The sequence below is a fragment of the Leptosomus discolor genome, chromosome 7 (genome assembly GCF_034619465.1).
Source record: "Leptosomus discolor isolate bLepDis1 chromosome 7, bLepDis1.hap2, whole genome shotgun sequence".
In the NCBI taxonomy this organism is placed as follows: domain Eukaryota; kingdom Metazoa; phylum Chordata; class Aves; order Leptosomiformes; family Leptosomidae; genus Leptosomus; species Leptosomus discolor.
In genome coordinates, this window is record NC_141397.1 from 11,933,521 (window position 1) to 11,956,464 (window position 22,944).

Below are 22,944 nucleotides of genomic sequence, written 5' to 3' on the forward strand. Positions count from 1 at the left end.
GACTCTGGACAAAGGGGCTGTAGCACCAAATCTTATTCCCATAAAAGCTTTTTTCCCACCTAATATGTAGGCATGCGGTTTTTATCTCATTTAGTAAAACTACAAGGTCCTGTTTTTGCACTGCCTTTTTATGTTCCTGACTATGTGCTGACCAAGCAAAGAGCTGGGGGGGTGTGGGGGGACCTCTGAAAAGTTTCTCCTCAGAGATGCTTTTCTTATATGGAGCCTCTTCAGTCCAGGGCGTCTGAAATCCCTCCGCTAAGAAGAAGCAAACCCAGCCTCAGACAAAGGAGTGCAAGAGAGAAGCAGGATAAGTTTAAAAGCTGGGAAGGGAGGAACAGATGAAGAAGAACCATACAGGGGTGGAGGAAAGGAGGCAGAATGGGGTGGCTTTGCTGCCAGGGTTGTCATACTACCTTTGGAAGGGAACGTGTTTGTACTTACTATGGATAAAAAATTCTGCCTGTATTTATGTATTCTAGGGCCCAAAGAACTGTTTTTGTATGTCTGTGTCCAAAATGGAAGGATGAGTAAGCAGGTGCTGCACTGGTGCGTTTCTTACTCCTACGTCTGGTTGAGTGTGAGCTCTACAAGGGTCAGACTCTCAGAACTATCCAGAGGCTCGAGTCTGCGGACTAGTGTTTTGTACGCCTCACACAGATGGTTTTTCTGCATTTTTATTCCTTACACTGCTGTGAAAATACAGTTTCTTCTGTACCTCCGAGCTACCTCTTTCTACAGCGACCCTCTCTTCGCTCTTTGGCAATGTCTCAGGTTTGTTAGTTGCACGTCTCTACCTAGGCACAAGATACCTGCCAATTCGGGTTTTATTTGAGAAGAGGTCTGGTGTGCTGTTCAGATGGCTGCTGTTAAGATTGGTTAATATGTGACTAAATATTAGCCATATCTGAATCCTTGTGTATGGTACTTTCAGCTGGGAAATTTGGTGAGAATACAATGTCAATAAATGCACACAAAAAGACTCGCTCGCAGCCATCCTCCATCTTTATCCTGACCTTGAGCTGTGGGAAGGAGACGTAATTCTATCTTCCTGTTCAGTCAAATCCTTGCTTCAATGAATTTGATAGCAGCCACTGAAAAACTAGATCCATGAGAAAACGGGCTGACTGCCTCGTCTCACTTTCCACGCCCTCTGTGCAAGGGCCGCACAGCGATATCGTTAGGTTAGTGCTGACCTGCGGACCACGGCAGGGAGTGAGAAGCCCCATTGGCCATAACCAACTTGTAGCGCAGAAACTGTCCCCTTGTTTCTCAGTCTGAACATCAGATAAAGCTTTCAGTAATATATGCACATGTAAAAGAAACAAGCTGGTGCAGAAAAAGACAGCATTTTATGGAGCATCTGAATTTTTTTTTTTTAACCCTTGAAGTGGAGAAAGTTCTACCTTTCTTTTGCATTGGAGAATACTTGCTCAGTTATAACAATAGTGCATTTCTGTGCATTGAATTATTAAAAGGCTGTCTGCATTCTTAACAGAGCTATTTTCCTCATCTCATTTATAAATATCTGTCCTGGTTTGACTGGGACAGAACCACAGCCCAGCCATGCTAGGCAGGCTCAAGTCAGCCAGGGCAGCTGACCTGAGTGAGCTACAGGGGCAGCCCTCACCGTCATGTCATGGTCATTATAGAGGGGGAAGGTTTGCTGGGGAAGGGGAGCTCCTGGGGGTTCTTCCTGCTCCTGCTCTCTGCTCCTCCCTGCTCCTGAGGACTGCTCTCCTGTCGATTGTGACTGCTGCATGCTCATTGGGCTGGGTATAACTCTGTATATCTCTGTTGGTGTTATCCCATTAAAATCTGTTCTCCCTTCCACCTGCGGATCTGCTCTCCTTTTTCCCAGTTCCCCTCCCTGGCTGGTGAGGGGTTGTCAGGTGATAGAGCGGCTGTTACAGTTCAGCCCCAGGTATGGGCTAAATATCATGCATCAGAAAGTGAGTATAGGAAATAGGGTGGCTGAGAAAGTAGCTGCTATTTGTTTTTAAAAGCAAGCAGTGACTTATTGACAAAATAAATGGAAGTAAGCAGATCAGGTTCAACCTTAGCTGTGTCAGTTGTAGTGCAATGTTTTTAATATTATTCCAGATATGACTAAGGATTGCCGGTTTGGGGCAAAAAATAAATATTTAGTAAATAGAGTGAACTTTTCAAATAAACTTGCAAAGTATATGCCTGCTTGTTCCTGCTCTTGCCAAAACTAAAAATAAATCTCTTGAGTAGCTGCCTGTGAATCATTCCCTGCTATTGTAGGCTGGTCAGTCTGGACCTCAGCAAAGATTATAGGGAACACCTGCAGAAAATGATCCTAAATTGGAAACACTGGAATAAATGCCTTGAAAGCCTCAAGGCTTTTAACTTCAGATGTTATGTCAGGCTATGACTTAAACTGAACTGAAAGAATGGAGCGGGGCCTTCACAGTTTTGGGGAGGAGAAGGGTCTTCACTGTTTTGGGGGGTTTTTAAGTTCTGTTTTCACTGTAGTGCAACCAATGGTAGTTTTGAAATACCAAGGCTCCTGTGCATTACAAGATGACTTCATACAAGGGCTAAAGTCTGAAGGACAGAACTCCCAGCCTTGGCCTGGCCAGTGCAGCTGAATGCTTCACTTAAAGCCCATCTTTAATTCAGCTTATTCAGACATCTAATTGGAAGAAAAGCTGTTTCAAGTGCAGATACAAACTGGAAGCTCATTTTGCTGCGTTTTGGGATCCTGCCTTGTAGGGCAAAAGAAAGAAACCCAAACCTGGTGTTTTCTAATTAGTGTTTTAAAAGTTGGGGAGCGAGAGGGTTGGTTATGGAGTGGTATTTGAGACCATATAATTAGACCATTTTGAAAAACAAACCTTTCCCCTTCATCACTAACTTATTGTAAATAGGATGGGAGACCTGCTGGCTGTGATTTTTCATTTCACAATAAAACAAAAGAGATAAAGTTGGTCAATTTTATAGACACCAGAAGTAGTGAAGTAGTTTATCTGTTTTATCCTTAATGACACATCTGAAATTCACAAATAGCTGTAAGAAACAGTATTTGGATGTAGTCTTCAACTAAAGCATATTGATTAGCAGCTGCAGCTTACAAATTTGATTTGTTGCTCATTTTATCTAGATAAAGCAATATAACTTCAGATAATATGTGTTTTGGGGATAGCAAACAGCCTTCCATGATAGCTGTAAGGCATGATTTTAAATGAAAAATTTACTCTGGTGAGTAATCCTCATCAGATCTATGCATCATGTTTCATGTGAGTAAAAATGAGTTAGAATGTTTTTTCAGGGTATTAGTTACCAGGCTATCGGACGGTTTGGGATGTGTGAAGTAGTAGGCTTGATTCTCAGAGGCAAGCCTGTGTGTGCTGTGAATCTGCCACCGCCTGTTTGCAGCACCTTGGGTGTTTCCCCTGATCCAAAGTTACTGTTTATCATGGAAATTTCTCTTACACTAAGGCAGTAAAAAGCATGATCCTCTGCGTTGCTGAAAATAAGAACCTTACCTATGTACGTCTGTGGAAACGGAGGCTAGAGGTACTGTGCACTTGAACTTTGGTGGCTCACTTTTTTTTTCTTTTTTTTTTTTTTTTCCCCACTGCTGACTTAAGTTCATTTTACTTTCCAGGTCTTTGTTTTATCCTCATCCTGTAAATGTTTGAGCAGATCAACTGTCCACTGATCTCACAGGGAGTGGGCAGCACTTCAGTGGCCAAGCAAAAATGAGAAGTTCCAATAGATCCATCTCTGTATGTGCTTCTGGGCACATTCCTGCTCAGTTTTACAAACAGGAGCAGAACTGAGCCTTAGTCTTGATTCTGGAAATACAGCTACCTGGGAAGGAGAAGGAGCCTCATAGTCTGCACATCCTTGGTTGTGTTTATCTTGGCATGTACTTTGTGACAGAAGTTTCCAAAAATCAGAGCTGTTTTACCTGTCCTGTTTAACATCATTGGGTTCAGGGCTAGGAACATGGTGTAATCTTCAGAGAAATCCTGCGAACAGCGCTTCCTTGAAATGCTGTAGCTCAGACCTCTGTGAGGAGGAGGAGAGAAAAATGTATTTTCTGGCTTCTCTATTTTTTGGGTTCTTTTCTTGGCATACCAGTGCTGTAGCAGTCTCCTTGCTGGACCCTAAAGCAGCTAGAGAAGTAGAATTTATGAAATAAGCAGACATAGAGAACATACAAGGACAGTATTTTGCACTGGCATTCTCTTGAGGAAGAGGCAAACGAACAACTAGACATTACACCGGACATTTAAAGGTAGTTTTATTCTTCCTGCAAGGCTGGAAAGCTATGGTTTGTTCCTAGCTCAGTTCTCAACTGGCTAACTGTAGATACGAAAATGCCTCGAGGTAATATATTAGTGATCACAGGTGTTAATTAACATCTGCTCAGTTGCATCTGAAATGGAAAACAGTGAGAAAGTGAGGAATCACCTTAGAACAGCAAACATTGCTGACCATGATTGAAATCATGAAGCTTTGGATCATTTTAAATGATCAGCTGAAGCACTTAAAATATAATCTGATTTTGTTCTAGACAGCTATTCTTCCTTAATTCTTGTTACCTTTTTAATGAGTGATCTTATTCACTATATATTGCCTTTCTAGTTTTATTTGTTGGTTTTCTCTTCTTTTGTGCTGCAACAGAAATTTGACTGGGCTTATCACCTGCAAAACTTTTCCACAAAATTTCAAGATATTCCTATGACCTATGCCTAAACCTAAACTCAATAACAATACCTTGCAGTTGTGGAGAGCTCTGGAGAAGTGGGATCACCACTGAAAACTGATCCTTTCATCTTCCTGAAAAAAAGCACGTATCATCTTTACTTTAAAGAAAAGAATTCAAGATACAGAGCTAAAGTAAAGCTCGTAAGTACCTGAGCGGAATGGCGCATCTAGTCTGAGACCAGAAATCAGGCTATGTCGAAACTGCCTAAGAAAACCAAGCTGTAATAAGTGGTAGCAAGAGGTTCAAACGGGCTTTCTAAAGTTTTAGATCAGTGAGAGGAACCTTTGGATATCTGGGAGTTTTAACATCACTTACGCTTTGATGTCATTGTACAGCTACCTCCAGGATGCTCTGCATTGTAAACTGCAGCTGGGACTTCAACGAGAACCACAGACAGGCAGAAGTGGAATTGTGGTTCTATTTGTGGCATTGGCATCCCACTTACACAGACAGGAAAAACGATTTAGTCATAACCCAAGGTGTGTATTTAAACTAGCATGGTGGTGTGAGTACGTATCTCCCCTCGTGCAGCTGCAGATTTCCAGCGTGGTCAAAGGGTCACAGTGACAAAAGCATTGAGGTGTCTGATTCCACTTGCTTCAATGCTGCCTCAATACCTTTGTGGATCTAGGCTTCGGTAAAACCTCTTAGAAACTATCAAAATTCTACTAAGATGAGGAAGTTAAAAAGGTAAGTTTCTGGTTTATTTACCAAGGCAAATAGAGTTAACAATGCAAAAGAGCTGCCTAATAACATGTATTTTATTCTGTATATTCAGCTGTTTGTGCTGAAGCAGTGTAGCTCCTTTCTCCCCTCCTCCCTGGTATATTCTTGCTTTCCAGCTGCTATTTGATCTTTCCCAGTCTTACTCAAAATTATTCCTTACAGAATCTCTCAGTCAGATGGTTTCAGCTTAGCCTCGTGTAGTGTTTCGGCAGAGCCATTGTTCTTTTGTCCTCCACATCTAAATCAGCTTTTACTGCTAAACAGCTTCTTTATAAACCTCAATGAAATCTTCTCTCACGCTTTTTGTCCGTGTTGAGAAAAAGACCAAAGGTTGAAGATGGTTTTAAATCCTGAGGTGTGTGGAGCCCCTTCTCCCTCCCTGCATTTTGGTGTTAGTTACTGCTTTGGCCTTCACCCGTTTCGCTTTGCCAGCCAGGATGGGGCACACCCTCACCCAACACAATACAAACCCATTTAATTAAGCACTGTTCAAGCTCTTTTTTTTTTTTTTTTAATGTTTGCTTCAGCAGATGCCCTGTCAAGCAGCAGTCATACGACACCTTTCCAAACCCTGCAATCTGGAGCAGTAACGAGCAATACAATTTTAACTCGTTTTTGGGCCTGAACTATGACTGCAAAGATCTGCAGCTTGTTCCCAAAGCTGGGGAAAGGTCACTACCAAGGCTTTGCTGGTCCTTTATGGCATTTGCATGCTCTGTAATGGTTTCTAGAAGTGATACCAAGAAGTGTCTGCTATTTGGGGAGAGGCAAAAATGGCAGTAAAAATTTGGCTTCTTGAGACTGGTAACTTAGGCATGCAAATGCCCAGTGTGCGCTAAAAAATGGGGTATTTTCAGGATGCATGTGACACCCAGCCTTTAGCTGGGTAAGATGCCACCTACCAGTATGTGTAAAGGATTTGCATTTAGGCGTGGACCTGTGCAAATCAACATAGGCTGTTACATGCAGGAAGCATTTTGAAAATGTTGTCCTTCCCGTCTTGCTTGGGGATTGTAGCATCAGCTGGAGCGTCCCCGCACACCCCGTGCAACTCCTCAGTGGCAGTGTACCTGCGAAGGCTCTGAGTCTACCACACCTCTCCTAGAGCATCTTGGTAGTCCCTCGAGAGGCAAGAGGACTTGCTCAACCAGCATAATGGAAAGTAGAAGTTACTACTGGAGGAGTTAATGCCACAGGGATCCTGGAGGAGCATGTCTTAGTTCGTCATCTTTGCCAAATCAAACCTACTTGCACTTTGCCTTGTGGGAGCCATGTTGCCCCTGCCTATTGCTGTGACAGCTTCCCCCACCTGCATTCATCTGCCTTTAAGCAGTGTGGTAATATCATTTGGACATGTTAGACAGATTTGAGAAGGGGTGTGGCTCACCAAAGGCTTGACTAAAGAAAGACCTTGGAGAGAAGCCATTTTTACATGATGAAATAAAGCTGAATTTATGGGGAGGGATCCCCCTGTCTAAGGTCCATACCTGTTCATGAACACACCCATGAAATTCCTGTGAATGAGTTGCAGGATCTTATCTGAAGGTGCAGCTGACTACAGGGGATTATGTAGGTGCGCTTTCATGACAGTAGGAAGCAGTGCATGCTCTGGGAGACCTTAAACCTGCGACCCGTTATTCTTGCTAATGGATCAGATCCCAATCTGTAGGAAATGTGCAGACTTTTCTCTCACAGAATTGGTTTAAGAATGGCACATTGACAGTCCTGTTTTGTGCTGATGGCAATGTATCATTGCTGTGCCCTTTTGATCAGTCTTGCTTGTGGTGTTTGCTCATTAGGCCACCTAATTGCTCTCTGCTTTGGACAGCTGCTTTGTTAACTCTGTGCTGTTAATCTTCACTCTGAATCTGCCCAGAGGCTATTAAAAGTATGCCTGAGGATGAAGATGCCTTGCTCTATCAGGTAGTTAAAGAAACCTGCCCATCCAACAGACTGGGGAGATTTGCAGCCTCAGGTGACTCTCCTAACAGAAGTAGTTTTGAGTCCCTGCAGGCATGAGGGAAACACAGCTGAGGTAGCCACCTTCCTTGGTAAGTGCTTTAAACGTCAGGCTAGGTACCTCAGTGCTCTTGATGGGGCTCAAAGACTACTAGGTAGATTCCAGTGAGAAAAGTCCATGCAGAGTTATTAACATTGTAAGATGGGGTTGTAACCTCCCGATGGGGTTATAACCTCCCGATGGGAATTTCTCGAACAGAAAGCCTTGATCCCTTGTCAGAAGTAGGAGAGCACAGCAGAGGAGTTATCCTGTGTTCATCCTGTTCAGGACATAAGGAAAGGGAATATTTACTGTCAGTTACTGTCAGAGGGTACTGGACTAGTTGGATATTTGGTCTGACCTGGTAAAAATCTGTCTGTCTCGTTACAAAAAAATAAAAGCAAGCCCTATGCAGTTCTGTGGAAGAAATGGTGCTGGCTCTTGAGCTCAAGAGGGGATCCTGGGCTCTGGGGCGTGCAGAAAGAGAGGACACAAAAAACTCATGCCTGTCCCCAGGACTTTCACCTGAGCTTTGAGGACTCCCAGCCTGGAATGGAGTGAAAAACACAAAGGTCCTTAGTGAACCCAGGCTTTGCTAGCAGGCCAAGTGTCACGCATTTTATTTGTGCCAGACCAAAGACCCTTTACACAAAAGTACAGTAAGGTCTGCATTTGTCAGTGCTCATTTCTCTGTAGTTCAGGCCTATTGGGCAACTTTTGCAACTGCTATGACAAGCTTTATCTTTGCTATATTTTATCTAAATGTGGCTATACATTTGCATATCGTGTACTAATTTATAGGCAGATAATATTTGCTAAATGCCTTTGAATTCCTTTGCATGGGAGCTGCATGAGCAGAACGGATGGCTTTTTGCTCCTAGGGGTGAACAAGTACTTGGCAGGAGTTCCCGTGCCTGCACTAGAACATGAAGTATCTTTAAAATGCCTTGTTGTATTCAACATTTAAAAAAACAAAACAAAACAAACAACCCCCAAACAAACACAAAAGAAAGACAGCTCCAGGTGCATGCAGTGTGACATGGTATGCTCGTTTTTATAGCAGTTAAACAGTCCAATGTTCAAACAGTAAAATAGTCACAATTACATAGCAACAGACAATGTCCTTCATGCTGTAGGGAGGGGTGGATGTGAAAAGCTTTTCACCCACATCCTTCAGGAGGAACTCGCATCCTCAGCCTCCTTCCCAATGGAGACACCCAAGTCTGTCAGTTCCAGGGGCTGTCCTGTAGTAGTAGTAGTAGAAGAAAGTTTTTACACTCCTATAGCCTTTCTAGTGCCTCTCCAGGTTTTAAACTTACCTACCAAGGGAAGTATTTTTTATATCAGTTATGATGTAACTTTAAGATTATCTAGAGTGCCCTGGTAGAAGTTTAATCTGCAAGAAGAGTGAGAATTTTACCTGTACGACTCCAGCTGTGTAAGGCTGACCATTGAGTAGTCCTTTTTGTATACATAAAATTGCTCAACATTGATCATTTCCTGAGCTGGCACATAGTAGCTTCTTATAATTGATGTTCTTCAGCAACAGCATCGGTCTCATAGAGACAGGCTCTCTTTTTACACCACTGTAATAAGCCCCAGGAAAAAATAATTTAAAATGCTTCTTTTGTCATAGGTACTTCAGGATCTGTTTAAAAAGAGAAAAGATTTCCAAGGTTTTGTGGTGTTTTTAAGGGAACTACAAATTCCTCCAGAGCAGGGGCTACTGCAGTTTGCATGACCAACCTCAGGCAAGGAGGTCAGGCAACCGACTGCTTTATACAAGTCTTCTCTTTTTAGTAACTAGCGAGATATTAACCTGTATGAATTGTGAATCTCAGGCTCAATCTACTGCTCACACAAGTTTTTTCTCACCCTCTTATCAGTTTTAAAACATGCCATTTACAAGGTTTATTTATTGCACGCTGACAATAGCTGCTGTTATTGATCCTGATTCTCTGTCAGGAGTGATGCTGTTTGGAGGATTTAAGCTTTCTGTAACCCTTAAAGCTTTTGCTCTTTGATGCATCAGTCTTAACACTCACTTTGCCCTCTGAGGTCCTGAGAGGCATGCTGAAATTGTAGATTGGTACTTCAAGGGAAAATACAAGAGGTTTTAATCAGGATTTTAATTATGTTAAACATAAATATCCTAAAGCTTTATTCATTAGGAACAGGTATAACTGTTAATTTTTGTGTTTGCAGGCCTTCCTCTTGATGACCTGGCTAAGGACACAGCTTTCACAGGTTTTCTAAAGCTGTTTCCTATCCACAACTAATAATAGGAATAGCTTCATTTAGCTTAAATTTAAGAGTACTGTGTATGACTAAATTGGGAGTAAGCTGGGCCTATAATTTTATTAGATTCCTTGGGGAGGGAGAGTTAGTCTGATGTTCTTAACACTCATGCAAAAGTATGTCTGGGTGCTGAAGGCGTTACAAGGGATGGATGGTTTGCTCTGCCAAAAGTGGCGATGGGAGAGCCTTCAGAAGCAGCATGTAGGCCTCCAGTTCAATGTATCAGCCTTGTTTTGTCTTGGGCCCGGAGCAATCTCAGTTTTTAATCTCTGGTCTGTCGCCTTCCCTGGTAATTTCATTCACATTGTGTGGTTGCTGCTGTCCCCTGCTCAGCTGTATGTAGCTGTTAAGGTGTAGGTGAAAGGTCCTTCACTTTCTCGCTGTCCAAATTCTGAATTTTCTGCTAAGGCTTTTTAATTTCCCATTTTCATATGTGAGAGGAGTTGACTCTTGCATGTGCTAAGTAGCTCTGCTTTTTGCTGGCTTAGAAAAGCTGATCAATGGATGTTTCCCACACTGTATTCACACACACTGCCAGCTCCGCGGTGGAGCTACACAAGCGACGGTGAAAGTGATGGCGTGCTGCACAAAACCAATACCCGACCGGCGGTCTGCTTCTGAAAATGTCCGAGAAGGTACCTGGAAGGGGGAGATAGAAATCTGCAGGGAAAAGTCCTTGTCTCCCACACCCAGAGCATGAGGAATATAGTTCATTCTTCGTGCGTTTGCTGTGAGTGCTGCAGATACTCTTGGGTTTGAACTGTAAATTGTGCCAGGACTGAAAGGCTGAAGGAGTAGGAAGACCAGCAGCTGAAGAGTGGGACATAATGTGCTCTGCGTTGGTTACAGATGCAGCAGGGCAACCTGCCAGAAAGGAACAAGGCATGACAGTATGTCTTTAGAAGTGACATCTATTATAAAGCAGGTTTGGATGTAAATATTTATACATGTTGTATGCACTTTGATGGGCAAGCAGTCTGATCTGGTACAGTCAGAGAAAACAGCCCAGTAATGAACCGGGGGCAGGGTTGACACTCATTGTGTGTTTTATTGTTATTTGCATTATGAGCATGACTCAATGCCTATTAACAAATCCTATATTGGCATTTGAAGTAGTAATGTACTAAAGTTTATCCTAATCCGTGGCTGGTAGATGAAAGAACATTTAATTTCCCAACTGAGAAAAGCTGCTAAGGACAGAAAAGCTTTCTTATTGTACTGTTGATATCTGATATTCAGTGGAGTATACCAACAGTTCCTGCTGGTCTGAGCCACAATAGAACAACTCTGAGGTTTTTCTGCTTTTGTTCTCCAAGTTGTATATGCAGAAAAATCTAGATTTCCTGCTACTTCTGGACAACAAATAATTACTGGTATATATGCTGAGAGCTTTATTGTGTTTTTCAGACTATGGCATCACTAGACCATAGGACTATATGGCCAAACCAATGCTTTGAGTGTGCAGCAACCACCGTATGTATTTTTAAATGATACATATTTGACTGCAGGATCCAGAGCTGTTATGTTTAAAGAAAGACGTTTCCTTTTAAATCTGACTGTGAAGACTGAGGCTGTAAATGGGATTAAAAAGTTGTGTCTTCCACAGCAACCAGATCTGAACGGAACGATTCCCTTGTTTCTCAGGAAATAAATTATTACATTGGATAGGAGAAATTTTCCTCTCGTGAATGAGTATTAGCTTAAAAGAAAACAAAAAGGCATCCAAAGGGTAATAAACAGTCAATTTTCTGAGTGCAGGAAGTGGCTCTTGGTGAAAAGGCAGCGGAGTGTGAGGTGACAAGACTATAGATTATTCAGAAGAACCAGATTTTAAACTACGAGCTCAAGACTTGGCAAATGAAATGGCAGGTGAAAGTCAAAGTCAGTATAGTAATGGATCCATGGAAAACATTCCTTACAATGGTAAACTCTCCAGAAGTTATTACTATTCAGTAAAGAGAGCTTGAAACTGTTGGCTATTTCAGCAAGAATGCCAGCTCACTACTCCGTGCTAGTCCAGAAAGGTAAATATCGTGTTAAGGTTTATCAGTAAAGGAACAGATCGCAGAACTGAAAACTGCAAGCTCATGATATGACCACAGTTTGACTGTTGAAGGCAGTTCTGGTCCTTATTTCAAGGAAAATATGGTAAGGCTAGAAAAGGTATAGAGAAAGGTGAAAAGATGATCATAGGCTTAGAAAGGTCTTTGTTCAACATGAGGTTAGACAGATTTGCTTGGGAAAAAAATGCAGTAGAGAAAAGACATAACACAGCTATACAAAATCGCAAACAGCAAAGAAAGCCAAGCAGGACACCATTATTTCCTCCCTCTATGCAAAAGCTTGAGAAAGTTTGTTTAAAGCAATCAAGAAGTATTCTTCACAGCCAATGAATTAAGCTGTGCAACTCCTCGCCATGGGGCGTTGTGGAGACAAAAAGTATAAGTAGGTTGAAAAAAGTGTTATGAATAAATTTGCAGATGAAAAAAAATCCATCAAAACCTATTAAATACAAAGATATGGATTAAATCTCTGTCTCTAATAGTCCCCAGCTAGACTGTTAGGGTCTGTAAGGATATACTGGAGGAAGTATAATTGTCCACTCCCTTTATTCTTACAGTGTCTTCCTAAACTTCTGCTACTGAGTACTGCAGAGGCCAGCCACTGGCCTGGACGGACCTTTGCTCGATCCAGTGTGACTGCTCTTCGGCGCCGTAAATCTGATTATTTGACAGGCAAATACACTGAAATTAAGTCTATGCATCAGATAGTGCTGGGAGATATGCGCTATCTTATGAGAGTCCCATAAAAACTACGCAAGCAATCTATCATTCTCTTGCAAATACGTTGCAGGGAGCTATTATAAAACGGCATGATGTGCTCGTTATCTACGCTCTATCAGACTGTTGATACTAACTCAGTACTGTTATATTGCCACAGATTATATTATTTTCATAACACAGGTCATGTCAGAATCTTGGCGCCAGAACTTATGACAGTTTAAAAGGTTATTTCTCTGTTAAAGTCAAATGGTTGCTTTGAGATCAAGGTCTTGCTACCAATCAGTCTGGTTTAACAATAAATACACACCATCTTAAAAATTAGGATATGCTTAAACTGTCGGTCTGAGATGCGTTAGAGTTCACAGTTTTAGATGAATCTCTGGAAAGAAAGCATTACTTCAAAGAACTGAGAGTTTACAGAATATTGCAAACCTGAATTAATTAATATTCTGAACCCATGTGTTAGAGAGGGCTGAGAAAAGGGGTTGTTTTCCCATGATTATAGAGATCTAGACTAAACAGTGGTTTATCTTTAATACGGATCAACCACATTTTCCTATTCATGTAGTACCATTCATTATCTGAGGAACTCAAAGTGCTTTACAAACATGAATTAGCTAAAGGCTATGAAGTAGGCAGACACTGAGTAACCTCTTTTTTAGAATGAGAAGACTTCGCTGCAGAAAACTCACATGGTTTAAGAAATTTGTCCTGGCAAAAGGCACCAAAAAAGTTAATTTTGTGAAGACTTTCACAAAAGCTTTCTCTTGTATCCATGTCTCCGCTGTGTTATATTTTCACATTATTTTAATATGATGCACTTTGAATTAAGAAAAGACCAGATATGCACTAAGGGGATATCTGACAGTCAAGTAGAATACTGTATTTTGTTGGAAAAGACACCTTTTTGTAGCTGTGGTTGAGTTCAACCAAACTTCACTCTTTACAATCCTGTTCCTTTTGGCAGCCTCCACTTCTGTAATTGAATTGCCAATGAGCTTGTGACTCACGGCAGTGCTGCCTTCTGAAATTGTAAGCGCTAGTTTAGGAATCACTCCTTTCTCTCTAGTATTCCCTGTAGGTTAAGTTCACATACTTGCAATAGCAAAGCCATTATTCACTGATCAATTTACATTCCCTTTTGAAAGGGGAAAGAGGGTACGGCGTTTTGGGGAAGCTGGAAGCTGGCAATTCGGGTGGAGCAAAGCTGGCGTCTGCTGCTGCCCTTTGCTATGAGCTACTGAAAATGGATGCTTCGTTTCACCTAGAGGATCAGTAACTGGAGATGTTTTAGCAAACAGGCTTTGGGGTTGGAGACAATGAATCACTCCACTTTAAACAAAAACCCCACAAAACCAAACAAAGTAACCCCATGGCCAAACTTTCAGTGGAAACGGTCTGTGCCCCCGTGAAATGGCTTGTGAATGTAAACAGTGAATGCAAAGGAAGGGCAAGGAGGGAAAGCTGGAGGAGAGCACAGAGGTGAGGCTAGTCCTGGTCAGCCATATAACTTCACTTGCAATCTGCCAAGTTTTGCGAACGGGGTGGAAAACATGGCTTCCTAATAAATAGATGGGGTATTTCCAAGGGAAATTGAAAGGCAGGTGAAAAAATACTGGAACTTGACATTGCCGGGCTCAGAGCTGGCAGAGCTGGCTAAAATGCTAAATCCTGCCTCTCTTTTGGCAGTTCTGGTTGTCAGGAAATGCTGAGCTCCTCCTTGAAAATTCAGTCCCTTTAAATTACTTTTCAAGTTGAGTACCCAAATCATGAATCACTGCTGCTTGCATGAGCTAGTGATAAACTCATGTTTGTACATCTGTTTAATATTTTCCACGAAGTACCAAGATATGTTTCAATGTCTTCTATTTTAGATGAAGAACATGTCAATGAAGAAAAGCAACAGAAAATAGGCACTCTCAGAGCAAGATGGAACAAAGTGTGAACCTATCCCTCTTTAAAATCCTTTTCCTTTCATGGTGTGACTGCTTTACACCCTCCTTAAAATGAAACATGGAGTTACTTACGTGAGTAGGCAAACATTCAGAAATGAATCACAGTATTTCCAGGGAGATACAAACAGCATGTCTTAGGATTAAAAATCTTTTATAAAAAACAATTGACCACTTAGCTTAAAACCTCTCACATAATCCAGAGGCCAAGGTGTGCTTCACAACTGAGCTTTACAGAATTCTTATATAATTTTTTTAAATTTTTAGTAGTTTTTAGACATGCAACTTCTGCTGCCTTCCAGTAGGAAAAAAAACCCGTGAAATTCCCCAAGCCATTCTGGAAATTTCCTTTCTAGGCTCCTAACCGCTCTGACTGGCTTCAGACGAAGCAGCCTGCTGATTTTAAGGAACTGAAGGAAGACAGGGTGGAGGATAGTTGTTGTTTTAGAGGTAAATCACCATTCAGAACCACGGGAACATGGCTGTTAGGAAGAACTTGGCTTTAGTATGGAACTTACCAGGAAAGTAGTGCAAGGACTGCATACAAATGACAGGCTGCGGTAGCAGAACAACTAGGGCAGCAAGAATTGCTGCAGTCTGGATGAACTGCATCACAGAAGTAACTCAATGAAAGTGAAGAATGACAGTAATTTACCAAAGAGTCTATACCCTTAATGAGTGTAAGATCCCTATAATTTCACTGACAATGCATCTGATGTACTATTCTTTGGTTTATTGCAGAAACAGCAGGAAGTCTCTTTGAAAGCAAAACAACAACAACAAACTTGTAGAAAATTAATGATTGTGTCTCGTGTGCCCAGGCCTCCAAGTCCTTTTCTTCCCGAAGTTGCTTTCTGACCCCGTGACCAGGAACGCCATGTTGATTCTTGGAGTCTCTTAACCGCTGTGTCTCATTTTTTATCCACCAACAATGCTATTAAACTGTTGCAGAAAAGGCATTGAATCAAGAGTAGCATGGCCTGGGAAGCGATACTTCAAGTCTGTTCTGCATTGATGAGATTGAAATTGGAGCATGCATCCAGGTTTGAATCCTTCAGGCATTAAGAAAGAGGGCGGGTAAGTGAAGAGAGTCTATGGGAGGTACTTAATATGCATGAGCAGAAGCCTAGAAAGCATGATATATGAGGTCAGATAAAAGAAATTAGAGTTTTTTAATCTAGAAAGGAAAAGAAAGAGCAGGAAACATAATGGTCTTGAAACACCTATAAATTCCTGCAAGAAAGAATAATCTGCTTCTTTTGTCCTTGGTAGCTAATGCAAGGGGTAATAGGTCTCAACTACAAAAAGGGAGCTTATATTTGACAGTTGAAAAAGCAAAGCTTGGAAGGCTTAGTCTTCGCCATACACGGCTTTAAGATAAGGGCCTCTCTGAAATATAGCTGACGCTGCCTTGGGGCAGGAGGCTGGAGCCAGAGATCTCTTCGGATTCCTTCCAGCCTTCAAGCAGTTGGTTGTAAAGGGAGAAATAATGGCTGTCTGGCTGTGTTGGCTGTTTTATGGACAGAGGAGGAGCAGTCTCACCAAGGAAAGAAATTTATACTAAGCTGATCTTGCTGAAAATTTTTGTTTGCTCCTGGGAAACATTCTGAATTATTGCAATGCCTGTATGGACCAAGGATAACTTTGACATCAGCAAAGACCGTAACCACCTTCACAATATCTGACATGTACTACGGGAAGGTAGAGTAATATAAGGAAAAGCCTCTTACTGGGGATGTAATATCTTTCTCAGCAGTAGGATTTGTCTGGGGCTGTTGATGCCAAAACTCAGCCCTTTCCAGAATCACTCTGAGGAGTGCTGCCATCTGGCCTTCGTGAAGCTGAAGCCATAAATGACTTCTGCAAAGTGCATGTTAAAAGGAACAACTAGCACTGATAAAGAAGCAGCAGATAAAAGCTCCACAAGAACCGGCAAGTGCAGGTGTTCCCAGGGTCCAGAGCAAACCAGCGTGGGAGGATTCCAAATTTCATGCCAGCACATATGCTTTACTCTCCCATCACTTCTCACAGTATGCCCACAAACATTTACCTTTTCCAGCCTGAGTTGAAGCCAATCGTTCCCTAACTAAGTAAGCAAAAATGCTGTTCAGATAGTTTGGTCTGCAGCTAGAGAACCCTAAAACAGGCATGAATCAACATGAGGGAATGCCTCAACTCAGCTTCTTGCAGCAGTGCCTGGACGTTTCCTTTACACAGCAGGCAACACAGTGCCCACCCTGGAGCTGCACAAATCTGAGGAGACAGCAAATATTCACATTATCATGTGTCAGCAGCAAGCACAGCCTCGGAGCAGTAGGTCTGCCAACTAAGATTAGCAAATAGCAATGAAAATTCAATGATTAAATAGCAGCAAAAGGCTTTGGCTGAGAAGCTTCAGAGCATGGACCAAGAACTGGCATTAGCTGGCAACCCGTTCAGTTGAGCAGGAGATTCATCTGTTCACCTAATGTGGCTGGATCTCCTGACAGCAAGATGAGGAAGGGATCTCACTACTTACTTGAAAACAGGTTTCACAGACTTGTCACTTTTTTGTGGGAAAAGGAGAGCAGGTTAAAAATTGTCTGGGTAAACCTATGTCCTGTCTGGATACCAAAATACCACAGTCTTCAAGTAAGACTTCAAAAAATGAGGGAGAGGAGTTGGTTGCAGTACTAGTGACAGTCCAAGAGCAAGACAAAACTGCCAAGTGGGAGGGAGTCTGCAGAAGAGCACGTCCATGAAGCAGGGAGATCTCCATGCAGATGGGTACTCCTTTGGGAGCACAACCTCTTCAAGAAGAGCCTGCTCCCAGCCACCCTTGCTGTTGCTGATGTGGAGTTGGCCTAGCTTTCCTTCTAGACAGAAGTATTTGGGCACTGTCCTGGTGCTTGCTGAGCTATACCCCTGCCTCACTCCCCTCTGTCTCTATACAGGACAATGGAGATGGGAGACTGGGAGTAGCCTCTCCCTTCCAAAGGCATTTAGGTTTTAAACACTGGATGGAGAAACTGCAGGAAAAAAAATTATACTTAAATACCTTGACTATAAAGTATGGCCTATAAGGTAAACAAACCCTTATGCACAGAAATATTAATGGAAAGACAGTATTTTTTAATTGAGTCAAGAATACAAGTTAATATTATACCTATTTTTAATAGTTATAACTTGATGGGCCCAAAATCTCACTGTCAATGGGAAATCAGCTTTGGTTGTGTTGCCAGTAAAACTCACATGAATTGGCTCTTATTTTCACATAATTTAAAATTTTTCATCGGTGACATGGAAGAGAAAATAATTTCCAGTCTTAACGATTACTGAAAGCTTGAGCTGCGGCAAAGACTGGAGGTAGTGGGTAAAAACCAAAGATGTGTCATGGATAGAGAGTAATATGGGTCTTCTGGTCACGTCAAACAATATGTACAAACAAAATTTAATTCTTGCAGAGGTCACAGGGCAACCAGGCCATGAAGGGCAAGCCTTCTTTGCAAGCTTCCAGTGGCCAAAATATCTACTATAAACCCTGATGTGTCCACAGGAGAATGATGAGAATGAGTGGGGAAGGCATATTGCCTCCATCATTTCACTGGTGTAGCCACTTCTAAAAGAACATATAGTTGATTTATCTGGGAATGATTAGAGAGAAGACTAATCATACAAGATCATACAAGAATGATTAAAGCACTGGAAAATATACCTCATAGTGTAAGACAAGAGGAGTTCAATCTATTTAGCTTAACAAAGGAGCCACAGCATGACAAAACTTTGATCTCAGGCTCCTTGATCTAGCAGATGAAGATATAACAAGATCTGGGACAGGGTGGCAGCAAACCCAGATTATAAATTAGATGTAATTTTTCATAAAATCATTGCAATTTTAAGATAGTAATAGAAATATTTATAGAAAAGAGGCTCTAGTTCAAGCAAGAAATTGTTCATGAAAACCTGCTAATTCACGGTATATTTGAAGTCAGATTCAATAACCAAAATAATCCCTCAAGACAGATAATCTATGGGTTACTAAGAAAATTTCCCACGACTACTACATTTTTATTTCATTACATGTTACAAGCATGACAAGAGACTCTCAATAAAATCCCCATTTCTTTGTAGTCAATACTACACAGTTGTCTCAGAGAGAAAGTCTCCGCCCCAAGGTGGTTCTAAAAGAAATTATTTTATGCCCTATTTTGCAGATTAAGTAATTTGACCAAGATCAGACAGGAAGCTTGTGGCAGAAAAAGGATTTGAATCTACATAGTCCTTAGCACTCTTTTAACCAAAATGTCATCCACACCTCACTGAGACTTCTGCCAACGTTACGTGCCTACAGAGTGAGTGCCCTTAAGATCTTTTCAGTGCCCACATGCTGTTGCCTCACCCCTTGTGCTGCAAAATGGTGATGGAGGAGTGCAGAAGGAAAGCGATGAGGAATACTGGCATGTGCCCACAGTGCATAGGGAAGGCAACTCAACCATTGCTGATGGGACAATACTGATGGGATTTCTGGATCAGCGTTCCTTCTTTTCATTAGAGCCTGCAGAGGGCAATAAAGTAAGATTCACATAATGTGATTTGCTATTAACCTGCCAGTGCCAGATATAGAGACATAAAGTGGGGTGCTTGGGAAACGCAGGCCCATGCTCCTGATGTGCACAAAGCTGAGAACACTTTCAGGAAAAAGCATTTTGAAATGCAGCCCAGCAGGTAGGTCTCAGCTCACTATAACCGCAACCGCACTTTGCTCATGGGAAGCCGTTGCATCAGACCGTACCTAGGCTTTGGATGTATACTGCAGGGCGCCCGATGGTCCTCAGTCCCATTGCCTCCCCCAGCTCCCTCCATGTGTGCTGTTCCCTGTGCACTGTCAGCGATGCAAGGGATTGGGGGCAGAAGGGCTTGGTACAGAGCAAGCGCTCGCGCCAGCTTGCCCCCAGCCCAGCACATCCAATGCATTCCCAGAGCACGGCCTTTGCAAGTGTCTTTAACCCATCCTGAGGTTGTAACTGCTCCAGGTCCATCCTGGGCATGTGGACGGCCTGGCACGTAGCAGCCCTGAACAAGGCAGGCAGCGATAAAACTGACAGGAAAGATTTTTCACAGAAAATTGAGCATTCTTCAAGAGCTGAAGGGAACTGGTTTTTGTTGACTAAAACATTGATTCTCTTTATATTTGAATTTATTTCCTGTCTTCCTTCTTCTCCCCATTTACAGAAGAAGAGGAAATTATTCTTTCCTGCCTTTGTTTTAATTGTCTTTTTTCATCCTGGACTTTCAGACTTTCATCTACAATGAAGCACAACGTTTTGAGAGGGGTGTTTCTGGGTGGGAGAGAAAGCAAAAAACCAGGAGTTTCACTGGGAAAGTGGGAGGCCTGTTGTCAGAGGGCTCTTGTACAGCTGGTATTGGAATGCATATACATCCTCTGGGTCATTAAGTCTGTAAGAAAGACTCACCCAGACTCCATGGCTATTTCTTTGGTGGAGATGTCCACGTGCTTCATGCCTATGTGTTGTCCTAGTGCCTCCAAACATGCACGTGAACACACGCACACATGCACACTCAGACACACTACATTTTTCCTTGCATCCTAAAGAGTCGGCTGGTGCTTTTAAGTGTTTATGTAATACCATCATAGCTAGTTAATGCATTGGAAATGCTGAACAACAATTAAGTAGCAATTAGTAAGCTGAATGCTTTATTGTGGTCATAATTCCTTTCCATTTTGCTCAGCGAAGGCAAGAATGGCTTGGCTGCAAGCCAAGTGATTGCTCAGAAGGGTGATTATGCATTTCCATGGCATCCAGAGGGTTAAGTTTCCTGATGAAATCCAAAAGCTGCCAAGGAAGAAGTAAGTCTGTGAGATGCATGGCAGGAGTGATTGCTATCATAATAATATGTTACATATGGACACATGTTTTGGAAACTGTCCTCCGGTAAAGGACCGCACTCCTCCACTCCAGTAGCTAAGCTAAGGGCTTTTTCTTCCCTTCTGTGATATTGCTTTTTTATTGTTTCATACTTTGAACACTGTCTTATGAACTCCCAAAATTATGGCACTTATTTTCTTATCCCATTAGGATAAGCAACAGATGAAAGACTGTGGAGATCCAAAGACCCTTGTCCATTTTGTCCTGTTGAACTCTCCGGCCTGTTCTGTGACTGCAAGAAGGCATATCACAAGCTGTTCAGCTGTAACTAAGCTGACTAAATGAAAATAAAAGAGCTAAGGGTAGCTGGGTGTGGTGCCAACCTTTGCTCATGTGCTTTTGTTTGCAGTTGGCAGAGTCCAAGATCAACTTACTTATCTTATTCACTGAAAACCGTGTCTCTATATTTAATTGTTGTCAAAAGGAAATGGGCATGTCTTTTGGCTCCTGATTGGCTTGGGAAAAGCTAGTGGTCACCTTATACTAAATCTATTTTTTTTGCTGCAGGACTGCAGTGCTGTCCAGGCCAAATGTGGAGCTCATTATCGCTGGAGTTTTTAAGCAGTCAGTAAAAACTTTAACAGAAGTATATCTATATAAAAAAGACTTCTTCAGTCATATTTCAACATTGATCAGAATTGTCCTTAAATTACAACTGCCTTTCCAAATAGATGCAGCACAATAACACACGCATCTATGAGGTATCACTTTAGTAAACCTCATACCTGGGGGATTTCTTATCTAGGGCTGCAAGACTGGCTGCTAGTTTTGTGTCTAACATACACTAACTCTCATTTGAAAAACTTGCTAATTCAACTAGTTAAGAGAACTTGGAGCATTCAGCAATGCTTCTATACAGACAGTGGCATTTTAAGGCTATGTGATAAACCCATTTAGAAATTCTGTCTGTGGACAACACATGCCCTCAGTATATTGAAAACCCTAATTGCTAGGTTTCTTGAAAGAGTGTCTCTATTTTTGTCTGCCTTGTTGCTCACACTGACTCCTCCACTTTCATATCTGAGGGCACGATAAAGGAATGAGTGTATCTGTCGAACTGGACTTAGTACACCATCGTTGAAGGTAAAGCCTTCCTGGTGGCTTCCTAGTCTGGACAATAATCAAAGAATGAAACAAAATATTTATTAAGCAGCTACTCTACTCTGACTGTTGAATGTAGAGAAGGGTGGTAAATAACAAGCACAGCAGCATTACATGTACTGAAAGCATGGTAAAAATCAGAAGGGTTTTGACTTTAGGACGCATCACTGTTTTGTGAGAGAATAGTCACAGTTCACTCTCGATATTACCAAATTTGCAAAACTCTATAAAAGGAAAGACAAATTCAAAGATAGATTAGCTAATGTGACATTGCACTCCTAGAGAGCTTGATTTCATTTAGGTGTGTCTAAATCTTTATTAATTCTTATACTAAATAGGTATACATTTAGGACTTGCTGACATGACAAAGTCCTTTCAGGGTGCAAGCAGAAAAGTTTTGTTTATGTGTAAATATGTCCAGATCAACAGAATCCCAGCCAGTGATTGAAAGTCAGCTACACTTCACTTCAAAATGCATGTCAGTCAGAGAGGATTTACACCTAAAACATTTCTCAAAAGTTGTGAGTTACATTTGTCTGTGTGGAAAGTCCTTTGCTTCTTCTGAGAAGCCATAATAAACTTTGCAGCATTTGATTACTTTGGCACAGGTGACATTATAAAATGACAGTATTGTTTTCAATGTAGCCAGTTCTGCTGGGTTGTCTTATGCTTAGAAAACAGACTTTTGGATATTGTTTTCCTTTAGACTGACTTTACCACTGCTATTCATAAGTATTAAAGTCTTATCTCTGAGTTTTCCTTTAGTTATACCGGCATTGAAAGATCGGGAAAGGTACTTTTGGCTTTCATAATTTTTAAGAGATCGCCACCCAGTGGTAAGAGAGAATTAATGCTATTTTTCAGCTCCTGTAGGCAGCAGCAGTGTGCATAGCAATGCTTAGAAATGACGGTGCAGATCAAAATATCGCCATAATAACACATGCAAAGCAAGTATTAAGGATCATGCAATCAAACGGATTTTTTATTTTAGGGCCGATTAATCAAGGAGGTAAACCATTTGAAATGTAGATGACATAGCTTTCACTACCATGTTCTGCTGTAAAAGAAACAACCCTAAATAGGTAACTTATTATTTGAACTACCGACATTGGTTATTATGAAGACAAGAACCACCTGGACTGCACAACCCTGACTTATCACCATTCAGAAACCTCAATAGAAATGATTGCATTAACACATTACTTCTTTAGCTGGCTGAGGTTTCAAGCAGCTAAGTCTCCTAAAAATTAGCATGCTATTATTTAGTCACAATTTTTCTGGACTAATAAATGTTACTTGTAAGCTGTATGATTGCAGTGGAAACAGGATTACTCATAGGGGGTCCTGGACAACAAGCTGAGCCCGCAGTGTGCCCTTGCAGCAAAGAAGTCCAACAGTATCCTGGGCTGGAGCA